Source organism: Ailuropoda melanoleuca, chromosome 3 (genome assembly GCF_002007445.2).
Source record: "Ailuropoda melanoleuca isolate Jingjing chromosome 3, ASM200744v2, whole genome shotgun sequence".
Lineage (NCBI taxonomy): Eukaryota > Metazoa > Chordata > Mammalia > Carnivora > Ursidae > Ailuropoda > Ailuropoda melanoleuca.
The window spans coordinates 137,367,454-137,387,001 of record NC_048220.1 but is presented as its reverse complement, the minus strand read 5'-3'; positions in this window follow the sequence as shown (position 1 = coordinate 137,387,001).

Here is a 19,548-nt window from a genome sequence, read left to right as displayed (position 1 = left end):
CCTATCCAGCTCAACTCAGGGGACCGGCTGAAAAAGGTGTCCCCTACTCCTCCGCCACCTTAACCTCCCGTCAAATGACTTTTATCATCACTGTTAGAGTGTGAAATAAATGAAATCATATGTTGTCTATATGTTCCTTGATATTAAACAAAAGACAGTTTATTTCCTTTACAGAAAGTCACAAAAGAGTTGAGGTAATTATACCAAGTGGTTATGTAAATTTCAAAAGTAAAAGTAAATCGGTTTTCCTAATGAATTTCAATAAGTTTCTAAATTCTTGTGAGACAAGATATTCATTTCTTGGTGTATAAGGTTTTTAAAAATTATTCAATTGGCATATAAAATATCAATTTACATTCCATTAGGAAAATTTTCATTTTTTGGTTTCTTTCATGAACAAGCATGTTGTAAAATATGAATCAAAAAATGAACACAGCTTACATAAAAGGTAATAAAAACACTTATTTCCATAATAAAATTAAAATAAATAAATAAATAATTAACACTTATAATACCAACTTCCCTATCAAATGTTATATATATTGTCATTTAATATAAAAATGTTTAAAGATACGTATAATATATATTTTGCATTTCTCTATGCTAATCACAGGACACCAAAATTAAAAATACTGTACTATTTAGAGTCACTGACAAAAACAGAAATACTTACATGTAAATAGAACATGTAATCAATTTGTACATTGAAAATTACAAAATGCTGATTGACCAGATCAAAGAAGATCTAAAGAAATGGAAAGACAGACTGTGTTCAAGAATTGGACGACTTAGCATGATAGAGATGCTACTTCTCTTCACTTGATATGCAGGGATAACATAATTCCTATTAAAATCCAAGCAAGATTAATACAGATATGGACAATATTCTAAAATTTATATGGAAAAGCCTAAGAATTAGAAGAACTAAAACAATTCTGAAAATGAAGAATTAAGTAGGAGAAATTATTCTATCTTTTTTCAAGACATTATATACTTATAGTAATCAAGACTGTGTGATATTGGAAGTATAGACTCATAAATCAATGAAACAGAATCAAGAGCCCAGAAATAGATCACACAAATATGCCAAACTTATTTTGACAAAGGTGAAAAAACAATTGCATAGAAGAAATAAAACTTTTGTCATAAATGGTGCCAGAGCAATTGGACATGTCTCATACTTCACACAAAAATTAACCGAGCATGGATTACAGACTTCAATGTAAATGTAAGAAAAATAAAACTTTTTGAAAGAAATAAGAGAAAAATATTTGAGATGTAGGTAAGAATTCTTAGACTGTGCATATGTCTTTTAGTTGAATGTAGTCCTACTTGTTTATTTTGCTTTTCTTGTCTGTGCTTTTGGTGTCCCATCCAAAAAAAACCTAACCAAGACCAATGTCAAGGAGATTTTTTCCTATGTTTTCTTCTACGAGTTTTATGGTTTCGTGTCTTACATTTAATTTGTAATTGCTTTTAAGTTGATTCTTGTGTAGTGTAAGATAAGGGTCCAATCTGATTCTTCTGCATAAGAATATCCAATTTGCCCAATATCATTTATACAAGAGAGTATTCTTTTCCTATTTTGTATTCTTGATGTTCTTGTCTAAGATGAGTTGACTGTGCATGCATAGGTTAATTTTTAGTTTCTGTAATGTCCATTGGTTTATGTGTCTATATTTATGCCAGTATCATGTTGTTTTGATTACTATAGCTTTGTAATATAATTTGAAATCAGAAAGTATGATGCCCCAACTTTGTCTTCTTGCTCAAAGTTGCTCTGGTTACTTGGGATCTTTTGTGGTTCCCTATGGGTTTTAGGATTGATTTTGTCTTTATGTGAAAATACCATTGGGTTATTGGTAGGAATTGCACTGATATTTCTTCATAAAGGACACACAAATGACCAACAGGTATATGAAAAAATACTTAACCATTAATCATCAGGAAAATTCAAGGCAAAACTGCAAGGAGATATCACTTCACACTTGTTAAAATGGCCATTAAAAAAGAAAAGATAACAAGTGCTGGCGAGGATGTGGAGGAAAGAGAACTCTTGCGCTGCTGGTGGGAATGTAAATTGGTGCAGCCACCATTGAAAACAATGTGGAGAGTCCTCAAAAAATTAAAAATAGAACTACAAATGATCCAGAAATCCCACTGTAGGGATATAACTCAAGAAAATTAAAACAGGATATTGAAAATACATCTGCATTCCTGCGTTTACTGCAGCATTATTCACAATAGTCAAGATAGAGAAGCAGATCAAGTGTCCGTCGACAGATAAATAGATGAAAAATCACATATTCTTTATAATAGACATATTATACACACACACACACACACACACTGGAATTTTTTCAGCCATGAGAAAAGTAAATCCTGCCATTTGTGGCAGCACCAATGGACCTTGAAGTCATTATGCTAAGTGAAATAAGTCAGACAGAGAAAGACGGATACTGAATGGTATCACTTATATGTGGAATCTAAAACAGCCAAACTCATAGAAACAGAGGGTAGACCATTGGTTTTCAGGGTTTGGGAGGTAGTGGAATTGAGGAAATACAGGCCAAAGGATAAAAACTTGCAGTTAGAGGATGAACGAGTTCAGGGAAATGCACAGGTCACGATACTGTGCTATATGCTTCAAACTTGTTAAGAGACTATATTTTAAAATATTCTTGCTACAAAAAAGAACTGTTAATTTTGTAATATGATGGAAGGGTTAGGTAATGCTACAGTGGTAAATTATCAGATCAACACAATGTACATGTTAAAACTTACACAATATTGTATATCAATTATATCTCAACACAGAAAGCATTAATTTAAACAATACTTTTAAATTGCATTGTTCTTTATAACCATTTTTCTTTTCTACACTTGAGATGAATTACCTTTAAATTCCTTTGAGGTAATCTTGCTGATGTTGTAATATATGTAAGTCAATGATATCTACACAGAATGTAATTTCAAAGTCATTGCTGGGGAACGTCATCAGAAGGATGTGACCGCTGTTTGGTGAGCTGGACCAGGGCACTCAGAGGCTCCTCATCTTCTCCCTGTCCTTGAAATGTGCACTCTACTTGCTTTCCTACTCTGTTCCCAGAGACTGCTCCAAGGGCTTTGACTTGAGATAGTGATGTGGTGTTGAAAACACCTGCACAGTACATGTGACTGAGGTCACTGAGGTCTCTTTATAAACTTTCAAGATTGAAGGGCATGTATGGGGATCCATTTGTCTTGCTGCTGCCCAAGAAAAGCCTCATAAGTAAGTTCCCCTGCTATTATTAAAATTGCCACCTACCAACCTGGAGTGACCTGCCTCTTTCTTTGGTCTCTCTCTGCCCTCTGAGTCCAGGGGTCAGTTTTAGATTACACCCGGGAATCTCCTGAGGGGGTTGCAAACCAACAGTCTCACATACACACCCACCCCCCCCACACACAATAATTTTGGACATCAGCTGGGAATTGACATATTTAGCGGCAAGGAATATGTAGAAATCAGGTATGTTCGGATATGAGAGCAACACAACTAAAATAGAAGGCCAGCAAATGTGGAGGACGGAATGGTGATCTAGGGCATATGGAGGGTAACAGTGAGTAGAAAGCAGGACAACTGTTCCCTGAGACATTAATATATTATAAAATTATCATAGACTAGTTCTGCCCATTTGCCTCTAGCCAAGCATTTCCGTTCGAAAGCCTGTATTGAGAAAAGTACTTATTAAAGTGAAAGTAATTCGAAGTAAGGCTTCCCATGCCAGTGTTATGCTAAAACTCATTTTGCTAAATCACTGTGTAAATACTGGAAACTGACAAGATTTTGATAAAGACGCATAGCTCCTTTGAATTGACATTCATGATAACATACACATTTGTGCCTTGATAGTTGCTCTTGCTCTGCAGAGGGAGGTAAGGCTTTATCCCTCCCTAAGTTGTTGAGGTGAAGCTGAAGCAGAATTTAAGAATATCAAATATAATCTTGTGAGACATTTACTTCATCCGAGGTCATCATGTGCTTCCTATTCTGCCTTTCTAGCAAAAAGAGAGGAGTTTTCTATCAAAGATCATCATGTCCAGGAAACTGGACATGAATGACTGTAACACTGAGGACGAGAGTGGTGAGAACAAAGGTAAACCTGGATTTGGGGGAATTTAAAGTGCATTCGCCTTCATACAGGCACCCAGGGTTTCGGGGTTCCCCAACTAACCTATCAGACTCTAACTCTAGCAGAAAACATATGGTGGTGCTGGGTACGTCTTCTTTTTTCGTAACTCTGATATTTACACCGTCTGATCCTGGGCTTCTTATCAGCACAGCTTTTGTCTGGCTCAGAGAAACGAGCCCTTGCCACAGGGGTCTTCTAGCTTTCACACCGAGCCACGAGTTCACAGCTCTCTAACTTAGACCTGTTATTTGTATGGTGGCTCTTTGCAACAACCAACAAACCTTACAATCCTCATAATTACTTGTTATGCCTCTCAAACACTATGGATATTGCGTTGACCAGTGAATGCTTCCAATTATACGCCATCCCAATTCACAATATGTGATAGTCTTACAAATTGTAATACTACATGCACCGCCCTGCTGAAAAACAGCAAAGGGACACTGGCTGATAATCCGGCCAGCAAATCAGCCAACACCAGGATCCCATTCTGAGGGTCTGCTTGCTAGGTCTGTTACTAGTTGTCTAACTTTAAGCTCTCCCAAGCAGACCCCAAATCAATATTTCAAATACAAGTAGTTTATTTAGAAAGCAATCCTAGGACCCACTGGTGTAAAACAGGAAAGTACAATGGAAACCAGAGGACATATAGTTAATTGTATACTATCAATGAATCACTTTTATGAACAACTGGAGCTTGATCCTACTAAAGAACTCTGAATCGTAGTTTAGAAACACTTGCTTAAAAGTAATCAGATCTGAGACAGATTTAATTATTCATTAACTCCTGAGAGTCGTTATTGGATAGCTACTGGAACAGAGTCTGGGGATGGTGATCATTATTTACAGACGTCGTGGGCAGGAGGTCTAATCTGGTACCAGTTGACAGCGAAAGTTATCAGGCAAAGATACTCAGATGCCGACTGTTGGAAATCGGACAAGAATCATTGCAGTGTTAGGATGGAAGGATTTGAATGTGGTGTTGACGGCTTCTGCTACAATTAATTCAGTAAAGGAAAATTTATATGTGTTTTACTTCAATCATCTTGGGTCTATAAGAATACGGAGTACATTCGAGAAATATGTGTTCCAGAGATCAGGTGCCATGATTTCAAGAGATACGGAGAGATGGTGTTGTCCTTAGTATTAGCTGAATCTCTTGCACAGCATGGCAGGCAACTTGGTCATTTAAAAATTTTGAATGCTAACCTAATTAATATTAAATCTATTTAAATTTAGAGTAACATAATAAAGATAGATTGCTTTAATACTCCAGTCATAGTTTGAAACTGCAAAATAAATTAGCGTTTTTTATTTAACAAGACACTGTTTTCCAATTGAGTCATGTGATTTAAAACAGGTAGCGAGCTATTGATTATTCTTTTTAGTCATTACAAGTAATTAAAGCTTAGTAATTCTAATAGGAATCCAATTAATTATTTCATTATTTCAATTTAGAGCCCTCTAAATTATGACAAAAGCAAACAGCATGTGCCTCATTTATTTACAGTTGTAAGGTATCTATAGATTTTTTTCATTTTCTTTCCCCATAATATAATTTCATATTATTGTGATACACACACACACACACACACACACACACACACACATATATATGGAATTCAGTAGAATCTAAATATTGTAGTATTTGCTACATCAGTTTTGGTGTTTTCAAATCAAGCACAGCAGACCAAAATATTTATTGCTATGTTCCGTTCAAACCACATATGTAATATTATGAAGGTAGCGACCTGCCATTATGTTTCTGTAATTTAGCAGTCCAGTAGAATTTTTCTGCTTTGGCAATCTGCATTTCCTTGGAAACCTGATCAATGGCAAAAAGTCCAAATTTGTTACAAGTGGTGATTTTTTTTCCAACTTTCTTGCTCTGCATTAGTGCTTAAACATTGATTACAGGATCTCCAACTGAAAATGAGTGAAATTAACAATGAGAACCCACAGCAGTGCTCTCTACATTATGTTTCAGATTGAACTCACCTCTGAAATACACCTTTCATTTTCTGCTTATTTACGGTCAAATAAAATATAAAATACACCCCAAAGTCTTCTGTGAGGTCCATATATTCAAGAGGACATCAAAATAATCTTAAATATTTTGAAAACATAAACTTCTAAAATTATATTTAACCATATGCAACTGAAATCATCTCAGAAACAGTAAATTATTTTGTATCATTCCTATAAAAGTAGCTATTTATATTTTTTAAATAGCACTTTACGTAGTATGGAGAATTTCCAGTATTTACAATAATAAGGGTAAGGGTATAAAGAGCTCCCATCCAACAAATGTTAACATACATCCATTCTTTCTTCTCTTTTCTTTTCTAAGTAGGCTCTATGCCCAGTATGGGGCTAGTACTCACAACCTTGAGATTGAGTCATATTCTCAACCAACTGAACCAGTCAGATGCCCCAACATATAGCCATTCTTATGTCATCTATAACACTCAACACACTTAGTATGGAATTAATCACAGAAATCATCATTGCCACAATAAATACTGTGTGCATCTTTAAAAGATACCGCAGATTTTAAAGCATATACACAAGCCATTATCCAGTCTAAAAAAAATTTGATTATCATAAATGCCTGCTTAATCTAGTAAGTGTTCAAATTTTTCCGCCCCACAACATTTTTTAAAAATTAATTGATTTAGTCAATGTCCACACATCGCATATGATTATCAAATCTTTTATGTCTTCCTAGAGATTTCTTTCTCACTTTCTTGTCTCTTTCTCCAGCCTTATAATTCATTTTATTAGTGAACTGGTATGTTTATGCTGTAAATTATGTATATCATATTTTGGGCTCTGCAAAATGCATTCCCATGACACAGGTCTCTGTTCCCTGGTATTGTCTATACTCTGTGATTATTTTTCCTGTATTTAGAGACCTACTTTGATCCAGTTTCCATTTTTAGTAGGAATGGTTCATAGGTGGTGAGGCACAATAGAAACAGAACCACACATACTATTGACAGTCTTTATGGATCATAACCTTACTAATGACTATTGTCTACATTTTTTGTTTCAAAAAATGTTTAACATTTTATTTATATTGTATGTTTTAAAAGATTCTCTTTCATTATTTTTATCTGAGAGAGATAGAGATCATGCAAGTGTGGGGTGGGTAAGGGACAAATCTCCACGCTGAGCAAGGAGCCCCACACAGGGCTCCATCTCAGGACACTGAGATCATGACCTGAGCCCAATCGAGACTCAGCCACTTAACTGAAAAATCACAAAAAGATTTTAGAAATGGTAACATTGAAATTTTATTATCCCTTCTCCATCTATTAACTGGAATCAATCCTTTATTTTTACTAAGACTAGTTTTTTAGAGCAAGCAGTTTTAGTTTCAAAGCAAAATTGAATGGAAAATTCCAAGATTTCCCACATGCCCTCCGCCCCCACATACACACAGATTCCCTCACTATTAATACCTGGCAGCAGGTGTACGTTCATTACAACTGATGAACCTCCATTGGGGCATTATTATCACCCAGAGTCCATGGTTTACCTTAGGGTTCACTCCTGGTGTTGTAATTTCAACGGGTTTGTACGAATGAAAGATGGCATGTAGAGGCCATTAAATAGGACCCAGAGTATTTTTATTGCCCTAAAAATCCTCTGCGCTCCACCTATTAATTTCTTTCTCCTCGATTTTTGGCAACCACTGATCTTTTTACTGTTTCCATAGTTTTGCCTTTTAAAGAATGTCACAGAGATGGAATCATACAGTATGTACCTTTACAGACTGGCTTCTTTCACGAAGTAACATGCGTTTAAGTTTCCTTCATGTCTTTTCATGGCTTAATAGAGCTATTTATTTTTTAGATTTAACAGTTTGATCCATTTAGAATTTATCCTTGAATAAGGTGTAAGGAATGGATAGTTTTATCTTTTTTTCCCATATGACTACCCAGTTATCCCAAATATCTCTTATTACAAAGTTCAGCTTTCCCCTCTTGTATTGAAATGTCTTTCATACTCTAAATTTCTGAATGCAATAGTTTGTGTTTCTGAAATTTCTATTCTGTTCCAAAGGTCTATCTATTTATAGGCCAATAATATGGTCTTAAATATAGAGATTTTATATATGATTTCATACCTGGTAGATTTACACATCCATCATTGCTCTCATATTTCAGGAAATTTGTTTCTTTTATTGTTTGTTTGTGATTCCAACTAATTTTTTAAATTAATTTGTTTAACCTCAGAACAAAACCTGATGGTATTAATATTGGGAATATTGGGAGTATATTGTATTTTTAACAACTTTTTGACCATTGATGACTTTATGATATTGTCTTTCTATGGAAGGACATAGTAGGTCTTTCTGTGGTGTGCCTTTGAGAAGTGTTTTTATGCTTTTATAGGATTGGAATATTTCTGAAGTTTATGATAGAAATTTTGCCTGTTCAGTTTTTTAAATTAATAGGCTTTTTTAAACCAGTTTTAGGCTTATAGAAAAATTGAGAAGAAAGTACAGAGTTCCCAACTGCCCCTATATTAATAACTTGCATTAGTGTGCTATGTTTGTTACAAAAAATAAGGCAATATTAATACTTTATAATTAACTAAAGTTCATAGCTTACATTAGTGTTCACTTAGTGTTGTACATTACACTAATTTTGACATGTATAATAATATATATCCATAACTACAGTATCATACAAAATAGTTTCATTACCTTAAAAATTCCTTGTGCTCCACCTGTTCATCCCTCCTTCCTTCCAAAACTGTGGCAACCCCTGGTCTTTTTACTGTGTCCATAGTTTTGCCTTTTCCAGAAGTCATGTAGTTGGACTTGTACCATATGTAGCCTTTCCAGATTGGCTCCTCTCACTTAGTAATATGCATTTAAGGCTCTTCCATGTCTTTTTATGGCTTGTTAGCTCTCTTTTTTAATCACTGAATAATATTCTGTTGTATGGATATATACCATCTAATATGCTTATCTATTCACCTACTAAAGGACATCTTGGTTGCTTCCAGATTTTGTCAGTTATGAGTAAAGCCACTATGAGCATCTGGATGTGGGTTTTTGTGTAGTTGTAAGTTTCAACTTCCTTGGGAAAATACCAAGGAACATGATTGCTGGGTCATATGATAAGCATATAAGAATACCAAACTTGTTTTCCAAAGTGGCTGCACAATTTTCTACTCCCACCTTTACTCCCTTTTGCTTTACATCCTTGACAATATTTTGCATCTTCAGTGACTGCATTTAGCCATTTTAACAGGTGTTTAGTAGTTTTTTATTTGTTTTTTGCATTTTTTTTTTTGCTTTTGAGTCTTTTATTAAAACTGGTAGGTACTTACTGCTTTCTATACAAAATCTAGTAATTCTATGTTAATTTTACATCCTGAATTTACATAAATTCAGCTTTTGGTTTTCTATTTTTGTGGAATAGTTTCATTGTTCCCCCTGAATATTTGTCATCGACAACTGGATTATTTTACCTCTCCTTTCCGATTGTTTGGTCACCGGTTGTTTTCTCTGGTCTGTAAGCATTAGCTAATCTTTTCATCGGAGGAGGTACAAGACTCCCTTGTCTTGTAGCTTAATTTAAACCAAGTGCACAGCTGTATACACACACGGACTACGTTTCATATATAGTTGTATATAAGCCCCTGAGTGTAACATTATATATACATGTAAAAATATGTAAAAATATACACATTTTATAGTCTTTATAATAAGGAATTAGCCCTCAGTTATAATCATTTGAATTTTATTCCAGGAATTCAAGAGAGTTAAATTTGAGAAACCATAATATGATGCATAACAGTAATAGAGCTAAGAAGAAAAATTATATGATCATTTACATAGATGTAGAAAAGAGTTAAAAGTTGCTCCCATTTGATATTTTACTTATTTTGCACTTCATATCATTCATTTTTGCTTTTATTTATTAATCCAACCCTGCTGAATTTTGATTTGCTGTATTTCTCTTTCACTAGCTTTTATAGTCATTTGATAATTTTATTGATACAAATGTCTTATGCTTACAAATATTCCTCTGGTACATGATTTTTCTGGATTCCTTAGCACGTGACTTATTACTTTTCTATTACCATGATATAGAAGAAATTTTAAAATTTTACCTAATTTTGTCTTTTGAAGCAAGGCTTGCTTTAAAGAACATTTGTTATTGTGTTCATTCGTTTTTAAATTTTTTGCACAAACTGGCTTTTTTGTTTGTTGCTAACTCCTGCTATTTCCTTTTATCCCCAAATTTATTAAGGTATTAGGGACAAATAAAAACTGTATATATTTTCTGTGCACAATGAGATGTTTATAATTATGGTGAAATAATTCTCACAATCAAGCTAATTAACATACCAATTTCCTCCTATTGTTACCGTTCTCATGTATGTGTGTGTGATGAGAACCTTGTCTCTTAGCAAATTTCAAGTATACAACACATTTACAATAGTCACCATGTGTATATTAGGTCTCCAGAACTTAGTTTGTAATTTCTCTAGATCATTCCTTCGAATTTTTTGAGTTGTTCATTTCAGTCAGGCTATTTAAAAATGTTGTGAATATTTCATTGTGTCTGAAAAATATGGTACAATCATTATTGTTGCCATATGCACTTTGGAATTTTCATCTTAAAACATGTCTTATTAGGTCACCCATCAAATTTGAGTAGAAGTACATTACCTTTCCCCCACCCCACCAAAAGTCAATTCACTCTAAAAGAATAACAAAGAAATCCATATAAAGTACTGACCAACTGAAAGTATATATAAAAAGTTTTATTTTCTTTATTTCTCCTAGAATCTCCTGTTCTTTCATCTCACATCAGTTGTTGCTATGTGATTGGGTGCACACATTTTAATATTTGTGGGCTAGTCATTGAGAACCGTAACCCTTAGCATTATAAAGTATCGTCTTTGTCTCTTATTTCTTTTGGTCGTGATTCTACCTTTTCATATATAAGAATTGTGTCCTCTGTTTTATTTTGATTTGTATCTTCCCAGCATCTCTTCATCTATAATTTATTTTCAATCTTTCCAAATTAATTTATTTTATTTATGTATTTTTGAAATCTTTTTATGTTTTCTAATTTAAGAAATTTTCTTTCTCTTTGTTTTTTTGGCATAACACAGTTGAGCATTGTTCTCTTGTATTCTTTCTAGTTTAATCTTCACATGTAAAATGTTTTATTTAATTTTCTTTTTTTTTTTTTTTAAGATTTTATTTATTTATTTGACAGAGAGACAGCCAGCGAGAGAGGGAACACAAGCAGGGGGAGTGGGAGAGGAAGAAGCAGGCTCCCAGTGGAGGAGCCTGATGCGGGCTCCATCCCAGAACACTGGGATCACGCCCTGAGCCAAAGGCAAACACTTAACGACTGCACCACCCAGGTGCCCCAATATTTTCTTTAATTTTCAATTTTATCTGAGTCCGTAAGGTCTTTTTAAAGGCTTTAAAAATCATACTAATTCTCATTTTTTAAAATTCTTTATTTTATAGCTAAATGATTAGTTTTCCATAGAAACATACATATAACCTCTGTAATATCTAACCACATATAGACTATTTGGTTTTTTTAAGGAAAATACATGCTTAAGAATGTTCATCTGAAAACGTGGTATCTTAGGTCAGAAGTCAAGTTTCAGGAGCACATTTTCCACCTCAAAACAATCCGTTATGGAAGAAGAACAAAAGGAAAGAAACCCACATAAAGGTGTGCCTGGATTGCTCAGACGGTTAATGTCTGCCTTCAGCTCAGGTCATGATCCCAGGGTCCTGGGATGGAGCCCTGAGTCTGGCTCCCAGCTCTGTGGAGAGCCTGCTTCTCCCTCTCCTTCTGCCTGCCTGCTGCTCCCCCTGCTTGTGCATGCTCGCTCTGTCAAATAAATAAATAATATATTTAAAAAAAAAGAAACCCACATAAAATATGAAGTAATCAAATAGCTTTATAAAACTAACTTGATGGTTTACTCAGGTGTGTAAGTGACACTAATTTCATGCATTTTAATTATTAATCTAATGTTTCAACATATTTTTTGCAGGACACATTTAGGAATTCAGGATAATTCCTATGTTTTAGCTTGTGGACAGCTAAAAGGATTTCTTTTGATTATATATAAATTTGAATTCCTTCCAGTTTTTACCAAAAATGCAAAAGTTCAAGGCATTGCTCAATACTAAACTGTAACAAGATATCAGACATGGCATTTATACAAATTATAAACATACCATCAGTTCACTGAAAGCATTAGGTTATAGCGAGTAAAATATTACAGAGTATTTAATTTTTCCTTTTTTATGTGCTGGTATACAAATAAATATATAACAATTTTGCATTTGTTCTGCTAGAGACCCAAAAGTTGCAATGTTAATTATCAATTTGTTGCAATAACTGTGTTCTTAGTTACCAACACACAGAAATGACTGAAGTCAAATAGATAAAAGTACGTCTCTGTTTCTGATGCAGTTGTACTGCTGAAGAAATCACAGACCTCGGTTAAAAAGTATTGTGACAATACTTTGGCATATAATCTCCCTAGAAAAGGAAACAGGCTGGGATTGCTCTGTGAATTCTATGGAGGACTTACTCGTTAAAGCGGTTCTTGTGTGATTTAAGAAGGTAATACATGGGAAGCATGTCCCAACCCACATATGGATTCAGATGATTGTGGAGAATAGTGAGGAATGAGGGACAAGACAGTTTCTTCCAGAGAATAAAATTCCCAGTTGTTGATTCCCAGCTCACACCTCCAGGCCTGTGGACCATCTCCAGATCTGATAAAATGATTTCAGTGGGGCCCTATCTCTTCACTTCTTCCTATTTCGAACTTGTGTATGTGTATATGAATGTGTGCATACTTTAGAGGTAAGATAACTTGATTTACTAGCTCATAAAATTCCAAATTAAGAAAAAAGAAGTTTAGGATAGGATGCAGAAACTTCTGTGCATCAGCCAGAAATCCTGGACATTAAGCTGGATGCCGTCCGTGATGGTAGTCGGTTCAGGTGGCTATAACAGCATACTACAGACCGGGTGACTTAAAACAATGAACATTTATTTCTCACCGTTCTGGAGGCTGGTAAGTCCAAAATCAAGGTACCGGCAGATCTGGTGTCCTGCGAGGACTTGCCTCTTTGTTCCCAAATGGTGGTGTGTGCACTGGGTCCTCATGTGGTGGAAAGGGGAAGGTATTTCTCTTCAGATTTCTTGTATCAGGACACTAATCCCATTCATCTGAGCTCCACTTTCGTGGCCTAAGCCCCTCCCCAAGACCTCACCTCCAAATGCCATCCATGAAGCATTAGGTTTCAACCTATGAATTTGGGGGGGGGGGACAACATTCCGTTTAAAACAGATGGGGCTGTTCTCCTTGGCAGGGATTTAGTTAGTTCTGTGTGTAGGGGAAAAGGATGCAAGAGGATATTTAAAGACCAGGAGGGAAGACTATATCAGCGATTGGTATTGTTGGCTAATGAAACCGTGAGTTTCCCCACATTGCTCAGCCCCCTCCAAGAGGGAGACTGCTTTAGAAGCAGTAACTGGCCAACGGGCTGTGCAGAATGAAGTGTTTCATGCACCGCGGAGCCTGTGTTTTGTTTTCTGTGCTCTCTTTTCATGAGCTGCAGTTTAAAAAAAAAAACAAAAAACCCTCATAAAATGGTAGAACTAGTCAGATTTGGTCCTGTTCTTAACCGCCATCGGTTACATGCTTTTAGTAGGAAAGAAATCTTCTTCATTACAAGTGCCCAAGAATGGGCTGGGTGGCACTTGTTTGTTTGTTTTGTTTTGTTCATCTCACCATATGCTATTCCTACTAATAGATTAAGGAGCCATAATTGCCAAACATTTTATGATTCATCAGCTTTGTGTATGGATTTTTATTTAGGCTCTCATTATTTTTTTTTAAAATACATAAAAACCAGTTTTTAGTAAACCACGTTCCTTCACAGTTCTCTCATACAGTTGTTTAAATTTCAGGTATAGATGATAAGTAACATATAATGTATGTTCAAGAAAAGAAGCCAGGAAAAGTTTATTTAATTTTCATCTCAAGTCCTGAAAAAAGGGGAAACATGTAAGGATATGTTAACAAATAGCAAAAATAAATTTGAAATCCCTTTAACTGAAAATGTAAATGTAAATTAACAAGTACTACTAAAGTATGAAATAATTAGAAGTAAAATACACATGTCCGCTCCCACTATTTTTATATAACACATTCTCAATTCAAATACATCAGAGCTAAAATTTAATTCTGTGAAACTGAAAACATAATATTATGTTATACAACCAGATGTAACACTGTTACATTATTTTTTTATTAACTGTGTCTTCAAGTTGATGCTGAATGTTTTCTAATACCATTCTTAAATCCATCACTATCATTAACTCATAAAAATTCACCTTTGCCACAAGGCACACTGCAATTACTGCCGTTCCTGGAATTAATCAGCATCATTAATGGCCTAGAAAAGTCACCTTTTAAAAAATGTCTGTAATACCTACTTACTGTTTTTATCTGTCTTCTTGTAGTGACCAGTACTTACTTGATGAAGTTATTAGCAGCTCTAGGAAGGGGTGCTTGGCACTCTTCCACCAATCATAAAAAGCAAGTCATATATGTTTTCCTGGTTACACTGGTCATTTGAAAATAATTTTAAAACTAAGCTCTTTCTCACTGGAAAAACTTTCAATGACTCTCCAGCCAATGCTATGGTTTTGTCACTCTACAACTGACAGAAATTTAATAAAATACACCTTTCCCCAACTATTAGGGAGAACAACCTTCTCTTAACAATGAGCACTTTAGGAGCATAGATAACATATCTGTAGTGTGCCTCATTTCACATTTCCAGAATTTAGTTATTTTAATGCTATGAGTGTATGTGGTTTGAGTGTATGGATGTGTGTGTGTGTGTGCGCGTGTGTGTGCATGTGTAAAATCTTGGGCATTGGTCTTACTTGGCTGAATCAATTTAGTGAGTACTCGTTCACAAAAACCAATTGAACAAAATTTTAATTTACCAAAACTTATGGTGTGCTATTTATAATAAAGTTATAAATTATTCTTCAAATTTGGTTCAAACAATTTAAAAATTCTTTTGAAGTTTCAATTTCCCTGTACCTGTTTTATTAGAGCGACTACATCACGCTTGCTCAGTCAAAATTTTCTCTGTCATGTTTAGTGAAATGATAATTACATGTTTATTTCAGCCTCTAAATGTCAGAATCTCAAAAGACATGCTAAATAGTGTTTCCAGCATAATAGGTTAGCTAGTAAGTTGGTAACTAAAGAAAGTAGAAACAAAAGGAGAGTGGAAATGTATTGGAAGACAGAAACTTGCCCTGTGTATTGTGCTCAAAATATATAAGAAATTCTCATTTTGCAATGTCTTATATCCCTGAATTAAAGATATTTTGGTCTATGCTGGGAAAATGATTTCAGCTAAGCTATAATAATATGAATTATGTTGAACTACATGATAACGTTAAAGTATATCACAGGGAGTTGAAAATATCCCTTGCCACTGTAAAGACGAGAATAGGTGTTGTGAATGTAATTTTGGTGAATAAATATTTGGCAATGGTCACTTTCTAATGAAAAATAACTCATGCTTAATCCTCACATATAATCCTGTGAGTAGATACTACTATACTTCTGTAGAAATGACTCAAGTGAGGCAGAGGGTGTTAAGTAATTTACCCAAATGCATTGTGAACAGCGTGAACCTAGGCAATATATCTGTAGTATTTTTACTATACTTGGTTGAGTTTTACGGAATTGATTTCTGAGACTTTTTCTTTCCATAATTGGTAAATTCACTAACTGATGTTTTGCAAGTTAACATAGTGAACATAGTCCCCACAGTTATGTTATCGTTCACCTTTTTGGGCCCTATAAGAAAAATAATGCCCTATCATATGTTTAGTAATAGTGGAAATTAGCGTAGAATTTTCAATCTTTTAAATCTTTTGTCTATCATCTATCATCTATCTATCTATCTATCATCTATCTATCATCTATCATCTATCTATCTATCTATTTATCTATCTATCTATCATCTATCTATCTATCTATCTATTACTATCATCTACCTATTGTGTACTAAAGGTAAATAAAACTGAGACAAATTTCCAATATCAGAGTAGGGTGGGTGGGTCTACAGAAACATCCAATGAGCACAAAAACAGACACATAGACCAATGGAACAGAATAGAGAACCCAGAAATGGACCCTCGGCTCTTAGGGCAACTAATCTTTGATAAAGCAGGAAAAACATCCAGGGGAAAAAAGACCGTCTCTTCAATAAATGGTGCTGGGAAAATTGGTCAGCTACCNAAGACATAAAAAGATGGAAAAATATTCCATGCTCATGGATTGGAAGAATTAACATAGTTAAAATGTCCATACTACCCAGAGCAATCTACACTTTCAATGCTATCCCGATCAAAATACCGAGGACATTTTTCAAAGAACTGGAACAAATAGTCCTTAAATTTGTATGGAACCAGAAAAGGCCCCGAATCTCCAAGGAACTGTTGAAAAGGAAAAACAAAGCTGGGGGCATCACAATGCCGGATTTCGAGCTGTACTACAAAGCTGTGATCACAAAGACAGCATGGTACTGGCACAAAAACAGACACATCGACCAATGGAACAGAATAGAGAACCCAGAAATGGACCCTCGGCTCTTTGGGCAACTAATCTTTGATAAAGCAGGAAAAAACATCCGGTGGAAAAAAGACAGTCTCTTCAATAAATGGTGCTGGGAAAATTGGACAGCTACATGCAAAAGAATGAAACTTGACCACTCTCTCACACCATACACAAACATAAACTCCAAATGGATGAAAGACCTCGATGTGAGACAGGAATCCATCAAAATCCTAGGGGAGACATAGGCAGCAACCTCTACGACATCANCAACCTTTTTCATGACACATCTCCAAAGGCAAGAAAAACAAAAGAAAAAATGAACTTGTGGGACTTCATCAATATAAAAACTTCTGCACAGCCAAGGAAACAATCAAAAAAAACTAAGAGGCAGCCCACAGAATGGGAGAATATATTTACAAAGGACACCACAGATAAAGGACTGGTATCCAAGATCTACAAAGAACTTCTCAAACTCAATACACGAGAAACAAATAAACAAATCATAAAATGGGCAGAAGATATGAACAGACACTTTTCCAATGAAGACATACAAATGGCTAACAGACACATGAAAAAATGTTCAAAATCTTTAGCCATCAGGGAAATTCAAATCAAAACCACACTAAGGGGGCGCCTGCGTGGCACAGCAGTTAAGCATCTGCCTTTGGCAAGAAACAACAATTGTTGGAGAGGATGTGGAGANTGAGCCTGCTTCTTCCTCTCCCACTCCCCCTGCTTGTGTTCCCTCTCTCACTGGCTGTCTCTATCTCTGTCGAATAATAAATAAAATCTTAAAAAACACACACANGAGGAGAACATAGGCAACAACTTCTATGACATCGGCCAGAGCAACCTTTTTCACGACACATCTCCAAAGGCAAGAGAAATAAAAGATAAAATGAACTTATGGGACTTTATCAGGATAAAGAGCTTCTGCACAGCCAAGGAAACAGTCAAAAAAACTAAGAGACAGCCCACGGAATGGGAGAATATATTTGCAAAGGACACCACAGATAAAGGACTGGTATCCAAGATCTACAAAGAACTTCTCAAACTCAATACACGAGAAACAAATAAACAAATCATAAAATGGGCAGAAGATATGAACAGACACTTTTCCAATGAAGACATACAAATGGCTAACAGACACATGAAAAAATGTTCAAAATCATTAGCCATCAGGGAAATTCAAATCAAAACCACACTGAGATACCACCTTACGCCAGTTAGAATGGCAAAGATAGACAAGGCAAGAAACAACAATTGTCGGAGAGGATGTGGAGAAAGGGGATCCCTCCTACATTGTTGGTGGGAATGCAAGTTGGTACAGCACTCTGCGAAAACAGTGTGGAGGTCCCTTAAAAAGTTAAAAATTGAACTACCCTATGACCCAGCCATTGCACTACTGGGTGTTTACCCCAAAGATACAGACGTAGTGAAGAGAAGGGCCATATGCACCCCAATGTTCATAGCAGCATTGTCCACAATAGCTAAATCGTGGAAGGAGCCGAGATGCCCTTCAACAGATGACTGGATTAAGAAGCTGTGGTCCATATATACAATGGGTTATTACTCAGCTATCAAAAAGAACGATTTCTCAACATTTGCTGCAACATGGACGGCACTGGAGGAGATAATGCTAAGTGAAATAAGTGAAGCAGAGAAAGACAATTATCATATGATTTCTCTCATTTATGGAACATAAGAACTAAGAAGATTGGTAGGAGAAGAAAGGGATAAAGGAAGGGGGGTAATCAGAAGGGGGAATGAAGCATGAGAGACTATGGACTCTGAGAAACAAACTGAGGGCTTCAGAGGGGAGGGGGGTGGGGGAATGGGATAGGCTGGTGATGGGTAGTATGGAGGGCCCGTATTGCATGGTGCACTGGGTGTTATACGCAACTAATGAATCATCGAACTTTACATCAAAAACCAGGGATGCACTGTATGGTGACTAACATAATATAACAAAAAAATATTATTATATAAAAAAAGAAACATCCAATGAGGCAAGCAGGGGAATTAAGAGTCATTGTAATTCATTCAAGTTTGATTCAGCTCTTGGTTATACTCATAGATAATGTGACTATATTACAAATAGGCAACATTTGCTCTGTAGGGCAAATTTTAATTTATTAATTGTCAATTGATAAATATTTTTTCCTAAAACCTGCCAATGTGTCTACTGTTTGGGGCACCAATTTCTTCATTTTAAGTCGGAACATTCTTTTAATTAGGGCATGGAGAATTGAATGCTTTTTATGTAAGTGTTCACTTCTAGACCTCAGAGCCTTAGAGCCTGGCACAGATAGAACATGTGACAGCATTTGCAAATTAATAACGAGCAGACCGTGGGAGGACAGAATAAACAAGTCCTCCCCCCAGTCCTATTTTTCAATTGTCACAACCCTCACACACTCAAATATTCCCTATCATTTCCGGACAGTAATGAATAAACATGGCAAAAGTCTTACACTTTGTGACATTCCCAGCACCCAAAAGTAGAGACTATCTCAGTCTTTCATATTTGATCATGCCTGCATAAGATGATTCTCTGGCCCCCCACTTTAATTTCCAATGTTTCTTTCTCCTTCTCTTTGTCTGAATTTGCCTGTGTCTCTTTACTTGCCTCTTTATTTTCAACCTATTTTAAGTTTGTTGCAAATGTGTTGTTATTTTTAGTAACATAAATATTTTCTGGTTATTG